We start from the raw sequence: 23,753 nt of genomic DNA, 5'->3' as shown, positions 1-23,753 counted from the left end.
TGCGTTTGATGATGGGCCTGAGAAATTGTACATCAAATTAGCCACTGCCAGGTATGAAGGCAAAGGAAATGTTTCTATACTGATAACCGATACATTCTGTATGCATTTGCATGCATGTGTGTGTGTGTGTGTGTGTGTGTGTGTGTGTGTGTGTGTATGTGTGTGTGTGTATTTATATATAGTATATAATTATACCTAATCTCAGGTTTACGATGCCTAGGTCCACCCCTGGGTGGCACACGCCACCCTTCCCTAATCCGGGACTACCAACACTAGGCAATGCAATCATTGTCTACCTGTAAAGTTGATCGACTACAGGATTAAGCTTTTCAAATTTATAGTTTTCAATCTTTTAAAAGCATAAATCAGCACATGCATCTCCTCAGATCACTGCAGCAGAATGTGCTGAGCGTCTCGGCCAATCCTGGTCAAGTTCCTCTTTCCCAGCTACCGTGACGGAGTTCAAAAAGTTGAAACATTGAGCTTCTAAGTTTCCCCTTTTCCTCTTTGTCAGCCCTTTAATTATTTTAAAGAGTGTGTGCGTGCCAAGGACTTTATTTATCCAGTGAAAGTGAACTCACAGCTTAAAGACACATTGGGAATTAGTTACTTGAATTCTTTAATAAATAATTGAATAAGCAAATGTCTGGTACTGTAAGAACTATAGGACACCAATTTTCCAAGATAAAATCTGAAGTTATCACATAAGTAACCATCACTATTTTTTAGTCTAGATTTAAAATATTTCTATTCATTCTTCGAGAATTCTGTACAACATGTTTTGATCATAATCACCCCAGGTCCTCCCTGTAGCTCCTCTCAGAGTCCTGTCTATGTTCTTGCTCGTGGGGCCGTCCACTGGCACATGGCTGACCGGCCAGGACTCAGAGCCTTAGAGGAAACTGACTCTCCTTCACTGGAAACTATCAGCGGGCTAGGCTGCTCAGTTAGGTGTGGGGGTCGTGAACTCTGTCCCACTCTGTGATAGCGTATCAACTGGCTTGATCTGATAAAGAAACCAAGCTGCTTAGCTCACGAGCGCAAGGTCCTGTGGTCCTGTCCAGTCCAGACACTTCCCCCCATCTTCCCTGAGCTGTGGCTCTCACCGTCTCTCCACCCCCTCTTTTGAGATGCTCTCTGAGCCTTGGGGAGAGAGTATGATACAGATGGTCCATTGTACCTGAACCTTCCACAGTCACTTCTTGGCACTTTGGTGGTGAGTTTCCGCTTTAACCACCACCATTGCACAAAGGAATTAGAGCTGTACTAATCTGCAGGTAGAGAGATGGGAATTTAGCAGACAGTTTGCTACGACATCCAGTTATCAAATAATAGAATTGGCTCACTCCTGGGGCTTGTGAGCTCCTCATCCATGGGTTCCTGGCAAGATTTTCCTTGAAAGGAGTGTGCTTCCTCGTATGGAGTGGGCCTTCCCTCCGGTAGTGCCAGAAGGGGGCCGCCTGCCCCCAAAACATCTGTGCCCCTATTATACCCGTGGGCACGTCTTGCCATGATGGTCACTAACGTAACATTATCAAAGCCAGATAATGATCTTCTGCCCCTGAAGCCTGTGCAACACCCTCCAGCACTGTGAGAGCTAGCGAGCAGGGAGGAAGTCTCTTGGCCGACACCAGCTTGATTTCTCCATGTCCTGTGTCAATGTGTATGGCGTCTTCAGCATTAGACTCTTACCATAAAGACCTGGGAGGCAATCAAGAGCAAGCGCAATAGCCTACCTTGTTTGGGGGTCTTAGGAAGTAGCCATCTTTTCTAGAATGCCTTTCTCTCTGGGAGAGCTGTGGTCTGCCTGGCAGGACGGAGGCAGTGTAGGTATACTACATCTTCCTGGTGACTCACAGACAGAAAGAAGTTTACCAACTTATTATTAATCATAATTAATAATATAGTGAATTATCTCTAGTCTCCGGTGGTGCATGAGTCAAGACCCACCTTGCCCGATGCAGGGTAAGACTCACATCGTTCGCGGTAGGATAACTACTTTCTCTAAGCAGTACAGAATTTGGGCTTGGGCATGGTGCAGGGATTATAGAAGCCATCTCACACTAGTGCACCTTGAGTTACAGAGCCCAGGGAAAGAAACAACGACATGTAAAAAACTGGAAATGTCCAAGCCATACTATCTTCCTTTTGTTCTTGGAGCCAAGTTGTTACAAAACTTTGTAGTATGGAACTGAGGCCTGGTAACATAGCTCGGGTGGTTAAGGACTTGCTCTGTGCGCCTGAAGACCTGCATTTATCCCGGTCCTTCCACTGCGGGACAGCTTGCATTTCAAAAAGCCAGGAGCGCTTCTGCTCTCAGCGTCCCTTAGTTGCCTTTGGTAAGAGCCCCATGAGCTCTCCCCCTCACACACTGGCACATCGGCTGGTGTTGTTCAGGCCACCCCGCTGCCCAGGCATCACAAGTGAAACTTCCCTGTCATTTCGAGGACACAGTCTCACAGGAGAGTTTCTGGCCCTCCAGCTCTTACCATCTTTCTGTTTCTCATCCAAGATGTTCTCTGAGCCTTGAGTATAGGAGTCATCTTGTCAATCTATCCAGTGGGGTTGGGTACCCCATGGGGCTGGGCACCCCGTGATCACTTGTTCTCTGTATTTTGGGCAGTAGTGATTCTCTGTCATGGTCTAGTGCAAAAAGAAGCTTCTTTGGTAAAGGTTGGGAGGTACACGTCCCTGTAGGTAAGTGTGGCATGTGAATAGGGATAGCTCAGCATATGAATGCAGTTGGGGATTATACTAATTTAATAAATTAGTGGTACTAGGTTCTCCTCCAAGATCCTAGCCTGGGTAGTCAGCTAGGTTTAACCTACCAGGCATAATTTCCCTCCCGTTGAGTAGGCCTTAAAGCCTGCACAGACAACTGCTGGTTGCCACTAAGATATGGATGCCACTATTGCACCATTGGGGATCTGTCGCCATGCCAATCACTGTGTGGTGCGTAGGCTTCCCAGATGGGCAGCATTGTTGGGTGCTTCCTGCCCTTGTTAGCTTGCATTGCACCTTCTGGTTCTATGAACGCTAGTTCCCTGGGAAAAGGCTTCCAGCTCAGATTCAGCTCGGGTCCTTTGAGCCCTGGATCTGAAATGCACCGTTGTCTTCAGCAATGGAGACTTAGCTTCAAGCTCTGGGAGGCAACCAAGGGCAAGAGCAATAGCCTTTATTATGGGGAGGGGTTATAATAGGCTTTCCCAACAGTGGAGTCCCTTAATGGGTTATCCAATACCATGTGGTCAGCCTTGAAACCACGAAACACGGGATGGAGTCAGCAGGTTGTAGCTATGTATTTGTGATTATGTATTTATATTTGACAATTAGGGAAGAGGAGGTCAGGGGCTTGTGGGGAGGTATGAAGGTGGACATGGGAGCAGGGAATCAGAGGAAGGAAAGGGAATGGAGGGAAATGACCTAATTATATTTTAATTACACAGAAAAGCCAGGAGTGAAGATTCTCACTTATAACGGCAGCGCCGGGGAGGCACGACAGGAGGGTGCTGGGGGCCGGCTGGTCTTCCAACCCAGCCTTAGCCTAGCCTTGCTAAGTTCCAGGCTAGTGAGAAGCCTGCCTTTAAAACTTAAACAAAGAGACGGTGGAAACTCACGGAATGGCACTTGATGTTGTCCTTTGGTCGTGTGTGTGTGTGTGTGTGTGTGTGTGTGTGTGTGTGTGTGAACACCTGTGCACACACATGCATGGGAGTGTGTGTACACATGTACAAAGAACATGGCAACAAAATTTCTTTGATTGTTCAAAGGAAGGCCGCTCTTGCAGTGGATGGAAATCTCTGTATTCTCTCTGGGAAGACCTGGGCATGCTGCCCTGTTAGCTAGGAAGAGAATCAAGTTGGAGTCGGTAACTTTGGCTATCACACTGCCAATGTGTTTGTAGAGCATTTAGCTTATTGACCTAAATGTTCTCATCTTTAGGTAAGAAAAGGCAGTCTAATTAATTTACAATAAAAATCCTCCATTTCATAGAAGATAAAACTAATATCACCCAAACAGAACTGAACGTGTGATACGACGCAGTCCCCAGCAAGCAGCAGCCTTAAAAATGACAGAATCTGACCTTAATACGTGCGAACCTATCAAGATTCCATTGTCGACAAGGATATTTTTGATATTCTTCTCTGAGCTGAAATCACGTCATTTATATGCAAATGACCACATCCTCAGCAGCTGCTGAGTCCCAGCTGAAACCCAAGGACTTATTTGCACTTAATAAAACCTCATAAATAGGTTTTGCTTGTGAGTGTGCGTGGGGGAGCAGAAGCCCACAGCCGCCCTTTACAGTCACAAGCTCTGTTTTGTTTTGAAAGCAGACCGGCCACCCCTAACAGGATGCTTCTCAGTTGCCAAGAAACAAGATCCTTCCTGACTCAGGGAAAAAAAAAGCCCTCCCTGGAGGCAAGTGCTTCCCATCATCTCTGTAGGCCCATACATCTCTGGTCTTCTGGGGAGAAGAGGGGGCTTAATTCAGACTCCATGGCCAGCAGAGTTGCTGTCCAAGTGTCCAGGCCAGTGGAGGGTAAGAGTAGTCCATTGGGAAAGCCCTGGCCTGGCCGGTAGGAAGCTTGGCCCTTAGGAAACGGAGCGCTCCTCCTTTGGAAACTGGCTGTAGGAAGCAGCCCTGGGTGGGGACCATCGGTTTGCTCTGATTGCCCAAGCAAACTTCACACGAGGTCACCTAGTAGATTCCCCCTTTCCTGTCCTTTTGTTTGTGGTGCAGGAGATTGAGCCCAGGGGCCATCCTGTACACAAGCCTCTCTATTGTGTCTGTTCCCGAACAAAGCTAAAGAAGGAAGAAATGATTGTGCGGATTTGTGGTGCACGGGCACAAATTCTATCCTTTTCTACCAAACCTCCTTAAAACCACCTATGCTTCTACTCTGGGGTCACCAGAAACATCTCTTTAGGACACGTTTCTTAAAAGTGGAACAATATAAAATAGGTCATTATCTTTCACTCTTAGACGCACAACTCTGAGATACCCAGGAAGCAGTGATGGACACAGGCTCGTTCACTTGTATTTTTAAAGCAATGGCTGCTGACTTGGTAATAATGACCTGTTATCCTGGTCCAGGGAGAGGCTGTTTCTGGAAGCTTCACTTCTGTTGTGTGTGCAAATGACCCAGCAGAGATGGCTGTACTGTCTGATAACTGTGTGTCACCACTGAAGATTCTACTTAACAATACTATCGATACACTGTCATCGCTCGACAAAGAGGCAAATGACAATCAGTCAGAGGTATTTATAATTGCAAAAGCATCCAGGCAACATATTAATATGAAAAATAGAACACACATGCACGCGCATGCACACACCCCTCTCGCAAGGGAATTTAGAAGAGAAGGCTCTCTGCCCTGTAGATAAGGTACTCTTGTCTTATGTCCCTCAATCTTGGTTTCTTTAATTTGAAAATCAGATTGCGTCTGTCACAATAGGAGTGTTGTTTTAGGGTTTCTGTCGCTGCATTGAAGCACCATGATCAGAAAGCAAGGTGGGGAGGAAAGGGCTCATCTGGCTTCCACTTCCACATTGTAGTCCATCATTGAAGACAATCAGAACAGGACCACAAAAGGGCAGGAACCTGGAAGCAGGAGCTGATGCAGAAGCCATGGATGGGTGCTGCTTACTGACTTGCTCACCATGGCTTGCTCAGCCTGCTTTCTTATAGAACCCAGGGCCACCAGCCTCCACCCACCATGGGCTGGGCCCCCCTCCCATCAATCATCTCCTAGAAGCAATTCTCAATGGGGTTCCTGTCTTTCAAATGACTTCAGTTTGTGTCAAGTTGACATAAAGCTGGCCAGGACAAGTATCAAAAATTTGACAACAATATAGCTCATGTTTCTATATATGTAGATATATATAATGAATACTTTTGCCTGCATATAGGTGTATTGAGCCATAGCCTCAATCAGAGTTCACGAAGTTGAATGACATTACCCCTACTATATTTAAAATTTTGTATTATTTTCTTAACATTTTATTTGGTAAAATAGATGTCATGCTACTTTTCCTCAGCAGACATGACCAAATGTCTATTCACCCAGATACGGTACCATAACAGACTGAAGAAATCCTTCCCAAGTGCACCTTGGTGATCTGAGTGAGCGTGGATGCCCGGGACAGCGATATCACCAAACGCCCATGGCCCTGTATCCTTGGTATTCCCTGCACAACTATTCCTTGGGATGGTCTCCTCTTCCCAGCGGCTGGCTTGTCAGCCTTGGGGCTTTCTCATCTTCCTGAGCCCTGTATGATTCCTCAGCTTTCCGAATCTCAGCCTCCTTCCTCCTGCCAGGGTGTAGGGTTTCAATTCAGAGGATACAACTCCACAACACAGAACACAGAATTTACCATGTTAACCACTGTCTGAGGAAGGCTTTCTATAACCAAAGGGCACCTTGGGGGAAGAAAGGGTTTTTATCTTAGACTCTCAGGTCACACTCCATCAATGAGGGAAGTCAGGGCAGGAACCTGGGGGCAGGAACAGGAACAGAGACCATGAAGCAACTGCTTACTGGTTGCTCGCCAGGACTGACCACCCAGGGGTGGCACTGCCCACAGTGGACCGGACCCTCCCACATCAATCAAAGAAAAAGCACCACGGATTTGTCCACAGTCTAGTAGGGTTATTTTCTGATTTGAGATTCCCCCTTCTACAATGACTCTAGCTGGGGTCGGATTTATGTGAAGCTAGCAGGCATAGCCACTTTTAGGCATAGAGTTCAAGTCTTCTACAGCCGTCTCCAGAGCCTCTTCCGCCGGTAACACCCAAACTTTGTATCTGTGAGGCTGAGGCCCTCCCTCGTCCCTGTCCCTTCCCAAGCATTCTGCTCTCCAGTTCGGTGACCTGCCCACTCTAAATATCTCACGGGAGTTGATTCACACAGTGCTTGTCCATCTGTGGCTGGTTTTAATACTTAGCATAATACCCCCATGATTCACCCATGTTGTAAGTAAGGTGTTAAAAAAATTCCCTCCACTCATGTGTCCACACGCTTGCTTATCCTTCTGTCTACTGGTGGATGCTTGGGTTACTTCCTCCTCTGACTGTCTGACCAGTGACTGACCTGTGAGCTCAACTGTGCAGCTGTCTCTTCGAGAGTCTGCCTCTCATTCTCCTGGGTGCACATCCACAGGTAGAATTAACAAGTCTATGTTTGGTTTCTTGAGGAACTAGTGTTATGCCCAAATCTGCAAAGTCCCCCAAAATCCAACAAGGAGATCTAGTCCCGCATGTAAAAGCAAAGGGTCTTTATTTTATGCAAGTTTGCAAACTCGGTCTCTCCGCATGTCCAACATATTAGAATAAACATAGAGCCCCGAGCTCACTTAGAGTTGGGTTTTTAAAGTAGTAAAGGTGGGGGTGAGGGATTGCTAAGGTTCAGGACTCCTGATTGGCTGACATTTGTGTAGGGGTGTCCTGGTGAGTGTGTACTGGAGGGTGATCCTATCTACAACAGTTGGAATGTTAGGCATTTCCTTTAGATGGTCTGTTCTTGGGTGGTGCTTGGGTAATCTCAGTTTATGCTTCTTCCTGAAACCAGGTATTGCTTCGGGGTAAACTGAGGCTCTTACTGATGGCTGAGTCCTATACTGGCAGGTGATAATGGTTGGAAGAATTTCCTTTGGGTGGTCGGTTTCCATTTAGCTTCTCATGGCTCCCACACAGCACATTTCTACAGCACTGCTATTGTAAATCCCCATCCACAGCTCACAAAAGTTCTAGTTTCTCTGAGACAGACATGGCAGGTCATTCATATAAAACCCAGTTCTCGGGAAATTGAGACAGGAGGATTGCCTTGAGTTCAAGGCCAGTCTGGACCACAGAATGAGACTCTGTCAAAATAAATAAATAAATAAATAAATAAATAACTTTCTATATTCTTGCCAACATTTATTGTGTGTGTGTGTGTGTGTGTGTGTGTGTGTGTGTGTTCGCATATAGGCTAGAGGTCAATATTGGATGTGTTTCTTACTTTTTTATTTTTATTTTTTGAGATAGGGTCTCTCGCCGACCCCAAAGCGCTCACCATCCTTCTGGACTGACTTCCCCAGGGCTGGGATCACAGGCATGCACTACCATGCCTGCCTTCATGTGTGCTCTGGGGGTCTAGATCCAGCTCATCGTTTTCCTTCATTAGCTGAGCAGTCTCTCCAGCCCTCTTCATCTTTTCTTAAAAATTGTACAGTGGTCGTCCAAATGAGTATGACATGTTACATACTGGCTTTCTTTCTAATGCAGTAATGTATAAGAGAGTTTGCTTAATGAAAGTTTCACATTTGAAATTAATATCTTATCCATAGCTTAGATGCTAATAATCTGAGTGCATTTGCAACTATGGTAAAGGGTAATTGAGATGTTCACATGCAAGCAAAGTGCAATTTGCTTCTCAAGTTATTTATAATTCTAATTACATGGATTATACTTTATCTTTCTATATAGTGATACCTAAGAAGTTATAAAGCCCAAGACAAACGACTCACTGAAGTGCACATTTACCATAGCAAAGCTGACTATGGCCACCGGCCTCCTTCAGTTCCTACAGAACAAAAGGACTCCAGCCAGCTGATTGGGACCAGGAGGGCCCAAATATTCTCAACCCCAGTTTATGTTTTTCACTTAAGACTTCTAATGGGAGAAGCTGTCACTCAGCGAAGCTGGAGTTAATCCAACAAAAGCAGGTATCAGCAGGCACTTTATCTCATCCCCAAGAGAACAAAACAGTAGGACAGCAAATCTGACCTCTTGATGTGACGAACTCTTCTTTCTATCAGAAAGAGCGGTGTTGTTTTTATTTCTGTGGTGACTTCCCCCGGGACCTGAACAGAATACTCCCTAGCATCCTCAGAGAGTTAGTCCCCAACTCTTTTATCCCATCTCAGCCCGCCAGCAGTGTGACATCCACAATATAATATCCGTGTGTGAGAAATGACCCAGACTTACTAAGTTTAAGCATGATCTCTTAAGGAAATTCCCTTCAGAGTTTCTATTTTTGCATTCTTCCTTTCTTTTGGGGTTATTTAAGTACCATTTTGAGCACCTGGCCCACACTGGATTAATTAGGCCAATTAGCCTTCATATAGTAATTATGATTCTGATGACTTTAAATAACACCCTTTCCATAAAGACGCACCTTGAAAAGTGATGAGCTACTTCAGTCTGGCCATGCAGTGGCGCTAAGGGCACATGCATTCTGCAGGCTTCCTGCAGTGTGGCTTTGGCTTGGGTGATACTAGGAGGATGAAGCTTAATCAAGCTTAATCTAAGGTCGTCGCCTTCATTGGTTGATTTGAACCTACCATTGTTAAGAGCCACACGGGGCTGTTGGTGACCCTCAGCCTGTCTCGGGGACATCTCTCCGTCAACAGTAATTCTCACATCATAGACTCAGGCTGGCCTCGCCTAAGTGTGGACTCCCACCAGCCAGGACGCTGGGGTTGCTAGCTGTCTGTTCCTCTCTTTCAATAGCAGCCACGGTGTGATGAGCAGTTTCTGACTGTCAGACACTTACACTCCTTGTTCCTGGTTCTTGAGCAGCTCATTCCTAATTATTGGTTGAAATATTTGCTCTAGGAGCTGGAGCTGCAACCAGTTGAAATTCTTATCCTCATGGAACCAAACTAAAGGCAGTAAGTGACTTATCCAAGGCCCTTCCACATGCAGCTGTGGGCAACAGGCCTCTGCTCCCAAGTCTGACTTACGTAAGGCTGTAGCTCAGTTCACCCCACTGGCCTGCTCTGATTGGTCCATTGGAACTGGTCTTGAAACTACATTCAACTGTGTATGGGACAAGACTATCCAAAGAGTCAGGATCTTAAGAAAAATTAAGAGGCCCTTTAGGGTAAGGTTGGGAAATGCAGCTATTTCCCCTTTTAATAGTTAAAGTCTTTACCTTTTAATGTTAGGATTCCGATGGAAGTATAAAACCAGTGCAAAAACTCGATGTGTTGTGAAGGGAATTCATAAAACAGGATGCAGTCCTAGGCACCTCCCTTCTGTTTTTGTCAAACCCAGACATTTAGATTGGATGAAGACAATGCTCAAATGTCCACTGCGCACTGACAGTAGCGTGTTTCATGGTCTTCTATTCCACAAAACAATGAGCAGAGATGGTTCTGAGTCTGTGCAGTAGATTGCTGAGAACGGGGCATTTGGGTGACTGTGATTGTTGTTTTTCCATGGGGAGGGCTGTGATGGAGTGTTACTCTGTAGCTGAGTCTGGTCTGGAGCTCACCATGTAGCTCAGTCTGTCTTTGAGATTGTGGTGAGTCTCCTGCCTCCCTCGCCTCCTGAGTGCTGAGATTATAGGTGAGCAGGTGTATGAACTGATGACTTGACTGTTTCATGGTGTGGTGAAGGAGCAGGTTTTCACTGGAGATGTGAGGGAATGCCAGAGGCATCCGGAAGAGTGCAGAGCAGAGGGAGAAAGTAGCAGACTGAACGTGGCCATGAGAGGAGCCGGGGCAGAGCTGAGGGAAAATGAGGGAGAGCGGAGAGCAGGGGAGTTGGGAGACAGAGAGAGGAAGACAAGGACAGCACCAGCAAAAGGGGCATATCAGAAGTAGAATAGTTAAAAAGGGAGAATGAGAAGCCCATGAGCTGGGCGGAGTTAGAGTAAGGGAGGAGGCGAGAAGAGAAACTGGGGGGGCCTGGAAGTCAGCATGTGCTTTGGTAGGCCAGCAGGCCCCACAGATGGCCACCGTCCCTTCCACCACAAGGGAACTGGTTTCACAAGTTCCTGGGGAAGGCTGTCTTTGTCTAACTGCCAGGATTTGGGGGAATGGAGTTTCCTTTGGACCTGACACTAGCAGGTCTGGTCTGATTGTTGAGTTTTTGTAACAAACATCTGAAGTCTTTATGACTTTGAAGTCGTCAGAAAGGATCATACTAGGAATGTGAAAACGATACTTTCATGAATAACAATTTGATAATTGGTTCCAAAAGTGCAAATGTACAGCTGGGTGGCAAACGCACGTAAGCCCAGCATCTGGAGGCTGAAGCCGGACAACTAAGATCAGGGCTAGCACGGCCTGCTGTCTTAGCCTCTGCTGCTGTGAAGACACACCGTGACCAGGGTGACTCTCCTGTCACCCAGAAACATTTATCTGGGACTTGCTTACAGTTTCAGTGGCTTAGTCGATTATTGTCCTGGCAGGAAGCATGGCAGCCGTGAGCATGGTGGTCAGCAGGCATCGTGCTGGGAAAGCAGCTAAGAGCTATATCCTGATGGGCAAGCAGAGACAGACATAGAGACAGAGAGGCGACAGAGAGAATGCACCTGGTCTGACATTTTCAAACCCCAAAGCCCACTCCGAGTGGGGTCCACACCTACTCCCGTAAGGTCACAGCTTATAATCTTTTTTTTCCTAAGGTTCCAATTCTTTTTTTATATTTATTTATTTATTTATTTATTATGTATACAATATTCTGTCTGCGTATATGCCTGCATGCCAGAAGAGGGTGCCAGACCCCATTACAGATGGTTGTGAGCCACCACGTGGTTGTTGGGAACTGAACTCAGGACCTTTGGAAGAGCAGGCAGTGCTCTTAACCTCTGAGCCATCTCTCCAGCCCCACAGCTCCTAATCTTTATGATCCTTTCAAATAGCTCCACTACCTGGTGACTGAGCATTCAAACATATGAGTTTATGGGGCCATTCTTACTCAAACCACCATACCTCAAACACAAAAAGGTCATGTGCATTTCTGCAAAAGAAAAATAAAGTGGTATCTCTAGCAATGTCCACTAGCAACACTTACTATGTACAAATCTTGAGATAATTAAACACAAGCCAATAGGATGGACAGCAGATAAATCATATACAGGTCAATAGGATTGATATTGATAATGCACACCCACGAAAGTGCTGCATGAAAATGGTTATGTATATGAACACATTCATACTGTATTGCTAACTAAAGATTAAGTGCAACTTACATTACTGTGTGATGTGTCTCTTTGTGTGTGTGTGTGTGTGTGTGCGCGCGCGCGTGTATCTTCATGGGTTATGATTATCACTGAGCCCGAGATCAGGAGTGGTCTCACCTCCTCTGTACATTTCTGTATTGCCTGAAAATCCTTTTATTCTCTTTCATATCCACTTCCTACCTAGATTCCCCAACCCCCACCACACCCTTCCCACACATCCACTTGGACAACTCTGCCAAGGAGCCTCAGGCAGACCTTATGGTTTGTGTATACATCGCCCCCATGTCTTCCTTCTGGTCCCTCTGCCACCGGTTTGCCAAGAGGGGAGCTGCTTCACAGCAAGGCACACGGGCCCAGAAGCCACAGAACCAAGGGACCAACACTTTGAAACAGAGCTAAAATAAATTCTTCCTTCCTTAGCTGCTTTGTTAGTGACAAAAAAATCCCTATCATGGAAGGTGTAGAAAATGCAAAGCAAAAAGCAAACATTTCTCCCGTGTAGACTCCGAAGTCTTTGACGGATCCTAGGAGGCAAAAATTTCAAAAGACAAAGTTATTCGAAAGTGAAAAGTAGTGAAATGAACTTATTACACTGTGTCCTCACTATATATGAGAAATGAAATGAATATCATTTAAAATAAAAGAAACATGGCATTATAAAGCAAACAAAAATTAAGGCTAATTCCCGAAGGGTAGGGAACAGTTGATGGACAGTACAGGAAAATGAACAGGCAGAGCAAGTAATGAAATCAGCTGGGAAAACCTCAAAGTTTATATACTGAAAGTTCATAATTTTAAACTTAAGAATCTAATAATAACTGCTAATCCCTTTCTTTTTTTAAAGTTTAATTTGAGGATAAAGTAGAAGTTCAAGAGTAACTTTACTCAGCCATACTTTTTATAACATAGCTGTCAAATAGTAATGATTTGTGTTTAACTTTCAAACTTTCCTTTGACATAATATCACACACCTAATGAGAGGTCTAAAAGTCACACGTGACTGCATAGTGTGAGGAGAATGTGGTATAGTTCTGTGTCAAAGCGGACTTCGCTAAAGTAACGTGACGGCAGAAAGCATCAGAAAAACCATTTTCTTTCCCTTCCGGCTTACGCAGCAGAGAAGCTGCATAGTCACTGGGAGACGATCCCAGCGAGTCCTCTAAGAGTATTTTGCTGACATCTGGCTTCCAAGGTGGCAAGAGGTCTCAGTGGGGAAACGTGCTTGTCACACAAGCCTGGTGACCACTATTGACTCCTGGGACCCGCGGGGTGGGAAGAAATAAGGAGCTTCTTCCTGCACGCCCTCTGGCCTGCACATGCGCTGTGGCTTCCCCACGCCAATAACGCCCTCCATACAGCTAAAGGTGGCCGGCCGTATGTAAATGCATGGCACAGATGGGAACTCAGTATGAAAGTCTCGTTTGGTACATACTGAATCATTACAGAATTTCAAAGGAGAGAGGCACACAGGAAGAAAATGTATGTTCTGTAAGAAGTCACACCCTAAATGAAGAAAAGCAGAAACACAAGGCTCCAAAGTATAGCTGAACCTGGAAGCTGGCCAGCTCCTAACAGTATCCCCATAATTGTCCACAGCCTGTTCTTGTAAGACTTTTTTTTTTTTTTTTTGGCTTGTTTTTCGAGACAGGGTTTCTCTACGTAGTCCTGGCTGTCATGGAGCTTGCTCTGTAGGCCAGGCTGGTCTTGAACTCACAGAGATCCACCTGCCTCTGCCTCCCGAGTGCTGGGAGTAAAGGTGTGAGCCACCATGACCAGCTACATGCTTTTTCAGATGTCAGTAAGATGTCAGAATTTCTTTCGTCTTTTTCTTCTTTATCTCTGTCCCCACTGTTTTGTCAGTATTCGTTTCTGTAGTTTTCTGAGCTCTGTGTTTGACTTTTACACCCTTTCTAACACTGCAGGAATACTGGGAAAGGACTTTCAGAGTTTGAATTCACTTTCTGTGCAAATCTGACTCCACAAGACCGTGTTACCACAGCAGTAATGACTTTGTGTGTAATCATTGTTTGCGTACATAAAAATATAAAAGCTTAATAAATGAAATAAATGAAGACATGTCCTTTCTCACACTTGTGGGGAAGAAGACTTCCCCAGACCTTGGCTCCACGGACTTCAGCCTGTGTGATGGTGACTCATCAAATCAGGACTCTTAAGCTCCTGACATGGTACTTCAGAGGGCCGCACAAAAGCTCAGAGCTACCAAACATTGATATTACATAGTTCACTTCTGTCCAATTCCTTTATGAACACAATGAACGTCCTGACAGTCTTGACAGTCAAGTCTGTGTGGCTATCACAAATACACCTGAGTGTTCACTTGTGGAGAAACATACACTGCTATCATTTTATTGTGTGAAGTCACATCCTGCCATGTTTCTGTTTCGTAAATAAATCCTCTTCAAAATGTTAACTAAGTATATCATTTAAATTTCTTCAGATTATTTTTCCACAGTTATGTTTCAAGGGTTTTGGTACTTCTGTATTTTAGACCTTTGAGATTTGGATCTCTGGATTTCAGTGTCTGGGGCTAGGGAATTCAGGGTGGCATCTCTCCAGAGTTATGGCCTACACAGCCCCGTTACGCTGAGGTTGCAGGGACACCCCAGAACTATCACCTGGCCGTGCCGCTGTCCACGGAGGCATGTGTCTCGAAGGTGTTCAGGTGTGTCCTATAACAGCTCCTGTGACATTTGGTGACGAGTGAGTGGGACACTGAAAGGTCTACCCCAGCCATCCGAAAGTGGCACCTGACCCTTGACCTCTCACAGATCATGCCCGGTACTGCATCACTCCTGAGCTATTGGCACAGACAGACTCTGGGGGCTGCCCAGAGTAGACCCTTCCTCTCTGGGATGTACAGACTGACGCAGATGGCATTAATCTGTCAGGCTCTACACCACCCTGCTTGAAAATAAATCCAGAAGAAAGCGGCGAGCAAATCATTTTTCAGCACACAGTGCATCCTTCTCTTCTCCTCCGACCCCTCTACCTTCTGCACAGATCTACAGAACTGCAGTCTCTGGGAGAGGAGTAAATGGCTCTGACTCATCAGGGGTTCCAACTCTTCCGTCTCAAGTCTGAATCTTGGGTTTTGAAGCTTTTTGAATTAAGGATTCAAATGTTCCTCCTTCAGGACTACTGCATAGTCTACTGTCCTCAAAAAGGAGCAGCAGAGGTGAAAAACCAAACAGACACCTGACCAACCATGGTGGAGAATATGGGAAAGGGTACTGAAGGAGAAAGGAATGCCTGCTTTTAGCTACACTGATAAATCTACATTTTTAATATTTATAAGTAATTTGCAACTAGTTTCCTTTCCTAACAATATAGATTACAGGAGCCCAGGGTCTCCCTACCTTTCCTGTTCTGGTCTCTCCAGACTTGGACCTGCCGCAGCCTGCATGAGTCCCTCCTCCCACTCCGTCTCCACTCCGACTCCTCGGCCCCCTCTTTCTCCTTCTCACTGCCCCCTCCTACCTTCCCTCCCAGGCTATCTCCACTCCTTGTGTCACCCCACAATCCTGCAAAGAGCTCTCTATGGGGACCCCACAGCTGCCACACTTTCCTAGGACCCAGAGTGGACAGCATCAGAGAAGAGAGCACCCTCACAAAAGGGCAAGATACACCAGGAAACACTTCCCGCACCCGAACTCCAGATCCCCGGATGGATCATAAAAGCATGAACATGAACAGTCATGACAACAGGCCTTCCCCAGAATCCAACAGCCATATTGCCATAGGCCCTGAGAAACCAATTCAGCTGAAGCATAAGACATGGACTTCAACTTCATGTGAAAACACAAAAACCAGGGTTAGCTAAACCAATCCTGGATAAAAGAACTGGTGGAGGTGTCACCAGCCCAGATTTCCAGTTGTCCTACAGAGCAACAGTCAGAATTGTCAAGATCAGTAAAACAAAGACAGCTCGTGCTGGCAAGGGTGTGGGGAAAGAGGGGACCACTCAGCCATGGTTGGTGGGAGTGCAAATGTGTCCAGTCACGATGCAGATCAGTGTGGCGGTTCCTCGAGTGGCTTCTCCCTGACTCTGCCTGCTTTCCTCTTCTATCTGCTTGGAATTCCTACCTTGCTCTATTCTGCTAAGCCACTGGCTAAAACAGCTTTATTCATTAACCAATAAAAGCAACACATATACAGAAGGGCTTCCCACACCAGTCCGGACAGTCCACTGTGGGTGGTGCCATCCCTGGGCCTGGGTTGTATAAGGAAGCAGGTTGAACAAGCCATGATGTAGGTCAGTAAGCAGCATCCCTCACGGCTTCTACATCAGCTCCTTCCTCTAAGTTCCTGCCCTGTGTGAATTCCTGCCCTGATTTCCTCTAATAATGGTCTAAAATGTGGAAGTGTGAACTAAATAAATCCATTCTTCTACAAGTTGCTTTTGGACATCATGTTTCATGACAAAAATCACAACCCTAAGACGCTGTTGTATTCATCATAACTAGAAACTGGAAAGAGCCTAGATGTCCATCAACTGACAGATAATAAAAACGTGGATATTTACACAATGTTATTAAGAAAAATGAAAATTTCAAGTAAATGGATGAAGCTAGACAAAGTCATCCTGTGGTAATTCAGACTCCAGAAGACAAACGTTGTATTCTCCCCTTTGGTGTGATGTTAAGTTTTAAGTTCTTTATATGCGTGCTACAATCTGAATAACCAGAGGACCTAATGGGGCCCAGAGAAGAGGCTTCTTCCAAAGAAGGGGAATTAGGTGTTTTTTTTTTTAATGATAAAGGGGAAACTAGAATAGAGGGATTAAGCCAGGACTGGAAGAGAAAGGCAAAGGAGGGAATACGAGGAGAGAACTAAAGGGCATTTGAAAAACCATATGGAAACTTACTAATATAGAAGCTGTTTAAAATATGTGCATCTATGGAAGGAATCTATATGGGTCACCATATAATGGGAGAAAGAATTCCCTAACTAAACATCTTTGTCACCAAACATCCAGTGCTTGGAATGAATTACATATTGTTGGCCAAATGCATTCCATAGAACCTCCTATGTACTACAGGCTACTGCCAACGCTGTTGGTTGCTCTCTAAAATCTGATGGAAAGGCCCCATTGCTGAAGACAGCATTTACGCATGTCATTGAACATGGAGAAGTTGAGACAGGGCCTAACTGGAAGCTCTACCCCAATTGTTAGCATTCATGGTGTTGATAATCACCAATGTCTCCTAGCTATAAAGCCTGCAACCTGTAACAGTGACCTGCCTGTAAGGTGTACTGGGCAATAGTGGCACAAATCTTACGGGAGTAACCAACTACTGTCTGATTAGGGCTTACTCCATGTAAAGGAGTCCATTCCTGACAGTGCTAACATGACCGGGAACCATGGGCCTAGGGAAAACTCAATACTATTATCCTGCTAACAGAGCACAGCAGTAAGATGACTCCTGATGATGTCCTGCTATATTCACAGTGTCTTCCTCAGCCATCATCAGAGAAGATGGGAATGAACACAGAGACCCACACCTGGACGAGGTGCAGGGATGGAGAGATTCTGGAACATTCAGGCTTAAATGGCTTGTTGTTGTTGTTGTTTGTTTGTTTGTTTGTTTTTTCATCAAAACTTTTCTTAAGGATCAGGGATCTGTCCAGAAGAGAAGGTAGAAATATGTAAGAGTTAGAGGTAATGACTGGCGTTTCCAAGGAAACGGTGCCTTCTAGATACAGCATGACTGAGTACCCATGTGAATTCACTGAGACTGGCAGCAGTGAAGACGGACACAGGCTTAAGACCGATGGGTCCTAGCACTGAGAACACAGCACAGGTCTCACGCCTCACCAGGAAGTTATTTGTAACTGAAAGCTGCTTACACAGAGATCATCTCTCTCAGAGTACCACTGGGAGTGCTGATTACACTCCAGAGCAGGCCCTGTGGTCAGGATTTGTTGGCCAACATAAAAAGTACTCCATGTCTTTTTTTTTTAATATTTATTTATTTATTTATTATGTATACAATATTCTGTCTGTGTGTATGCCTGCAGGCCAGAAGAGGGCACCAGACCCTATTACAGATGATTGTGAGCCACCATGTGGTTGCTGGGAATTGAACTCAGGACCTTTGGAAGAGCAGGCAATGCTCTTAACCTCTGAGCCATCTCTCCAGCCCCAGTACGCCATGTTTTGCTTTTTAGAATTCTGTTTTCTTACATTTCGTTTTGGCATTTCTGTCTTATTGGTCTTTGACTTTTCTTAAAAGTTTTTGTTTTTGTGGTTTATTTTAAAAGAGAAAGCAGGGGGAGGATTGGAGCAAAGAGAGAGAAGGGGCACACAAAGTTGGGGGGTAGGAAGGTAAGGAGCTTCTGCAAGGAGCTGAGGGAGCAGGAGAGCATGAACAAAATGTGCTGTATAAAAAAACTTTAAATAAAAAGTACAAATTTCTTCATACACTATTGAAAGTGATTAATTTGTATAATTTTAGCTCAAATTATACACCCACTCCAAACCCTGGAACACAGCTAGTCTGGTCTGGTCTGTTTTTTACCTGACATTTGACACATTCACAGTTTTTGAGAAAACCCAGGTATGCTCTAGGTGACTGAGTAACACGTGGGCTCCCACAGCCTAATGTATAGTAGTTGTTCATTCTTTCCTGGATGAAAGTAAGACACTTCAAATAGCAATCAAGTACACTTGAATATGCAGATACTTACATGCAATATATGTCTGAACCTCAAAGCTGTAAACGCAGCTTGGGTTATAGACAAAATTGTGTCTAGAATTGACTTATTACAGTTCACCATCAGAAAACAATCCCTTCACACTTTTAAAAACAAGGGCAGAAGAGTTCATTTGACTTTTCAGACCATGTTTGTAAGTGTGAGCATTGAGATATCAGCCTTAGTATTAGGAACTAAAATTAGAAAAGTGTAGAAACAACCCGAGTTCCAGTGCTGGGCCTACTAGTTATTTGCCAAGAATTCAGGGGCAAATCATTCAGTGTTGGAAGGGCTCTTTCCCACCCACACGGAAGCCCTGAACTAGAGCTTCTGTGACATTTGTCGCACCGTTCAACTAGTCCCTTACTTAGAACTGTACCCACTGGTGAGAGAAATGATAAAAATATTTTTATAAGAGAAACTAAATTGAAAATTAGTTGTTTAAAAATTTTGGAATGCTATTTCAAATTAGAAAAAAATAGTAGTAAAATTATTTGGGCTTAAGGAAATGTTTCTGTGTTGGAGATGTAGCCCTAGTGGTACAGAACTTGGAAGGGCTCGAGGCTCTGGACTAAATCCCTAGGGTGTATGTAAGGTAAAGTTCTAATTTCTCACTGATAAAAGGCTTTCAGTTTCCAAACCGATCACTACAGAAGCTCACAAAACAAATCAAAGCACAGGAACACTGTCTGTGCAGTTCCTAAAGGGACAAAGCCATCTACTGTCATAAAGAGGTAACATCAACTATAACTAACTATAATTCCTTTATTATTAAAAATTATTATTTAATGTGTACTTTGCCTGCACATATGTCTGTGTACCTCATGCATACCTACAGAAGCCAGAAGAGGGCACTGGATCCCCTAGAACTGGAGTTATAGATGGCTGTCATCCACTGTGTGGGTGTTGGAAATTGAACCCAGGTCCTTTGGAAGAGCAGTCAGTGCACTTAAAGGCTGAGCCATCTCTCCAGTGCCCTAATTCCTTTTATTAAATAATAAAAAAAATCATAGCTGTAACATGTATGTACAAATGCAAGCTAATGCACGTTTTTCTAAATCATTTGGAATGAATGGTATGAGGTTTTTGTTTCTATTTGTTTGTTTGTTTGTTTTTGAGTTGGGGTTTCTCTGTGTAGCCGTGGCTGACCTGGAACTCACACTGTAGACCAGGCTTGTCTCTAACTCACGGAGATCCACCTGCCTCTGCCTCCTGAGAGCTGGGATTCAAGGTATGTACCACCACTGCCAGATGTTTCTGTGGGTTTTTGCTGAAGTGTGTAAGGATCTTTAAGGGATCTATTAGGCTAGGAGAAGGTTTTCAAACAGAAATAAAGATGACTCTTGTGAATTATCTGCTTTTATTATGGCAATTAAAATAGAACTCTGAAGCCCTCTAGAATTTGAGTACCCTCAAGTTTACCACCCGGCTGATGCATGAGTATTACAAACGTAATTACACAGTTGCTGAAGAATGCCTACTCTGAAAGACAATTAAATAGAGCTATGTCCTTATAAGTAGGAAACACAAGCAGGACACAGAGGCGCACACTTTTAATCCCAGCACCAGAAGGCAGAGGCAGGTGGATCTCTAAGTTCAAGGTCTGCCTGCTCTGTAGAGCAAGCCCCAGGACAGCCAGGACTACACAATGAGACCCTGCCTCCAAAGAACATAACAAAGTGGAAAACATACAGAAAATAGGAAGAGTCATCACTCTTGAGATGTCTTTTGGGTTGGATTTTCTAAAATGGCAATATCGCCTCCCTTCTTTCATGTAGGAGCTTCTTACACTTTAGTATGCACAAGGTCACCAGGAACCTTGCTAACATTCAGATTCCTTCCGAGGCCTGGACTGTTCATCTCTGGCTCCCAGTCTTAAAGCGTGTTTGCTTTGTTCCACTGACCACAGCCTAGATGAGATTCCTAGCTTGATGACCTTGCTTGATGCTCAGCCCCACTTGTACTTTCCCTAACGTCTTTCCTGGTACTTTTATACTCCCATACTGTCCTTAAATGCAGACACCAGTTAGCATCTGTAGCTCCACCGGTGACTATGACCCTATGACCCCAGGCTAGGGGTTCCTACTATGGCTGGTGAGGATATTTCCTAGAGACAGGCTCACAACAAAGACATGAGTCTACTAAGGAGTATATCACGTCAAAATTTAGAACAAGTTATTTATTTGGTTCTAGAATAGAATTTCTAGAATTATTTTGTATTTTATTTATGCTAATAATAACAATTTATATGTTGATCACATACACCAACTAACAGTTGATAAGGAGCATCTATGGGTAGTGAGATATGTTTGAGAGGACTAGAAGGTATAGAAGTGAGGTCTAGGAACAGTATTTTTATGCATCTATTGAAGGTTTGCTTCTCAAGTCCTTATGTAATTCAAAGGAATATTCCATTATCTCCTCCTACCCCACTGTTCAATAGGCCATTTTAAAGTGTTTTAAGAAAGTGTGTGTGTGTGTGTGGTGTGTGCACCCCAACAGCTACTACTCACTGGGCACAAACTAAGCCATCCACCTTTGATCTAAAAGCTTTTATGCAATGGCTACTTACTAAATTCTTTGTTTGTCAAGGTTTCTCTGTGTTACAGCCCTGGCTGTCCTGGAACTAGCTCTGTAGACCATGCTGACCTTGAACTCACAGAGATCTGCCTGCCTCTGCCTCCAGAGTCCCGGAATTAAGGGTGTGCACCATCACCACCCTGCTGCTCATTAAATTCTTAATACATACCTGTTAGGTGGATGCCATTATGCTAACAAGATGACAAATAACGCTCCTGAGGAACGTTTAAAACGAGGAAACGTTCGAAAATGTTTAACTCTCAAATGAAACTTTTTTAAGTGTATGGGTGTTTTGCCTGCATGTTTATCTCTACCGAATGTGTGCAGTGCCTGTGGAGGGCAGAAGAGGCTGTTGGATCCCTTGGAACTGGAGTTAGAGGTGGTTGTAAGGTCATGTGAGTGCTGGAAACCAAACCTCTGCAAGAGTAGCCAGGGCTCTTACCACTGAGTTGCATCCAGCTCCACACAGAGATTTTATTAGCAGCTCTAACATATGATTCATTCAATGAATAAACACAAACCTGGCTTGTAAGTAGGAATGTTTTGGGTGGTTACACATTTTATGGAAAGAACAGCAGTAATTGGTTTCCTATAAGGGGTTAGTATAAATAACCGGCTTTCTGTTGGCATTGCACACATTTAACACACCAACACTTGTTCAGGAAGCTTGTAAAATGACACACAGCTGTAACACTGTCAACTTGACATTGGTTTTTGTTACTTAAGATAAGAATTTAATGTGTGAGACTTCCCTAACTGATCTGATTATAAGTATCATTTGTGTCAGGAAGGGGAGGCACATGCCTTTAATCCCAGCATTCGGGAGTCAGAGGCAGGCCAGCCTGGTCTACAGAGCGAGTTCTAGGACATCCAGGGCTACAGAGAAACCCTGTCCCTAACCCTAACCCTCCACAAAAAAACAAAAACTAATCAAAACAAAAAAAAAAAAAAACCATTTGATGTGCTTACTTAACCTACAAGATTTCCTAGTCCCTCTACTGGAGGGAATCACTAGACCTGAGGTAAACCCAGGAATTTGTATATTTAATATCCTACACATACTTTGATGATAATGCATATTTGAGAAGCATTAGTCTACTGATTAAAGCTTGGGTTTCACTTTAAGGCCTTCACAGAATGGCATTGCTACAATCTAAACCTCTATAGCACTGACCTATTGTAAGACACATCTCCTCATTATTCCCCAAACAGATGCTTCCTCCTTGGCTCTGTGTTCAGGCTGTTACCTCCTTCTAGAGCATCCATTTCTTATATATTCCCTCAACAAAGTATCAGCCATTTTTTAAGGGTCAAGTTTTAACTTCTCTCTGAAGGTCACCTTAACTTCGCAGCCAGGACGGTATCCCACAGTTCTTAAAACCCGGATCACAGTCTGGTCCCTGGGTCTACAGCACAGCACCTATGGGGAAATTGTTGGAAATGAAAACTGCTTAGGAACACTCCCGACCTAAGTCAGAAACTCTGGGCACGCCACAGAGCACGCTGTCTGCAAGCCATCCCTCCAGTGAAGGCAATGCACTCTGTCTGCCACCTCTAAGGCACACCGCACCCTGTCTTCCTCTAGTGCATTGTCCTCTGTAGATACTGCAGCACGCACAACCCGAAGGTCATGCGACCCACCAGGAGCACTTTATTGCTGCCAGTTTTCCAACAGTTCAGATGACTGTTAGCATTTTTTAGCAACAGAGTATTTTTAAATTGAGATACCCACATGACTTTAAACCTATTAGTGCTACTGCGTACTTAACAGACTATAGCACAGTACAAGCATGACTTTTACAATCTGCAGGAAACAGCTCGCTTCACTGCGAGATTCACTCCATGCTAGGGGTCTTGGGCATGCCTGTACTTTATTACGTCTCTCACTGTCTCTGCTGGTGTGTAAACTCTGCAAGAGCAGAGACGGTGCCTTGTCCTTCGAAGGACCAAATACAGTGCTTTTTACTTAATAGATCACATTTGAATCAAACTGTTATCAAACAGGTTTTAGTGTGCCCTTTTTCATTTTAATGCATGTGAAGGACCTCTACAGGTTGTGCGTCATGGGTTCAGACACAGAGACCCTAGTCTTCAAGGCAGGCAGGAGACAGACTTCTCAGCTTTGCCCAGGTTTTTGATGGAGATCAGTACATATCCCTAATGTTGTTACCAATGGCAATAATCATTTCACTAACAAATTCCTCTTCTTTTCTTCTCTGGCCTCTCTATCTTTACGCTTAGAGACACATCATAGTTATAAAATTTCTTAAGTTATTTCAACTTCACCTGTTATTTATGCAGTAAATTAGAAACAACTCTAAACTCTGACTTCTCAATAAACAAACTTGAGAGAAAACTTATGGTCAGGAATAGAAACTATCTTTTGCCATGGTAAAGCAGGTAAACATGGCTGCAGAGATGGTGTGGCGTTTCAGTGCCTCCTGCTCTTGCGGAGAACCCAGGGCCAGTTCCCAGCACCCACATGACGGCTCACAGCCATC

Source organism: Myodes glareolus, chromosome 8 (assembly GCF_982192425.1).
Source record: "Myodes glareolus chromosome 8, mMyoGla1.1, whole genome shotgun sequence".
Lineage (NCBI taxonomy): Eukaryota > Metazoa > Chordata > Mammalia > Rodentia > Cricetidae > Myodes > Myodes glareolus.
This window is presented reverse-complemented; position numbering follows the sequence as displayed.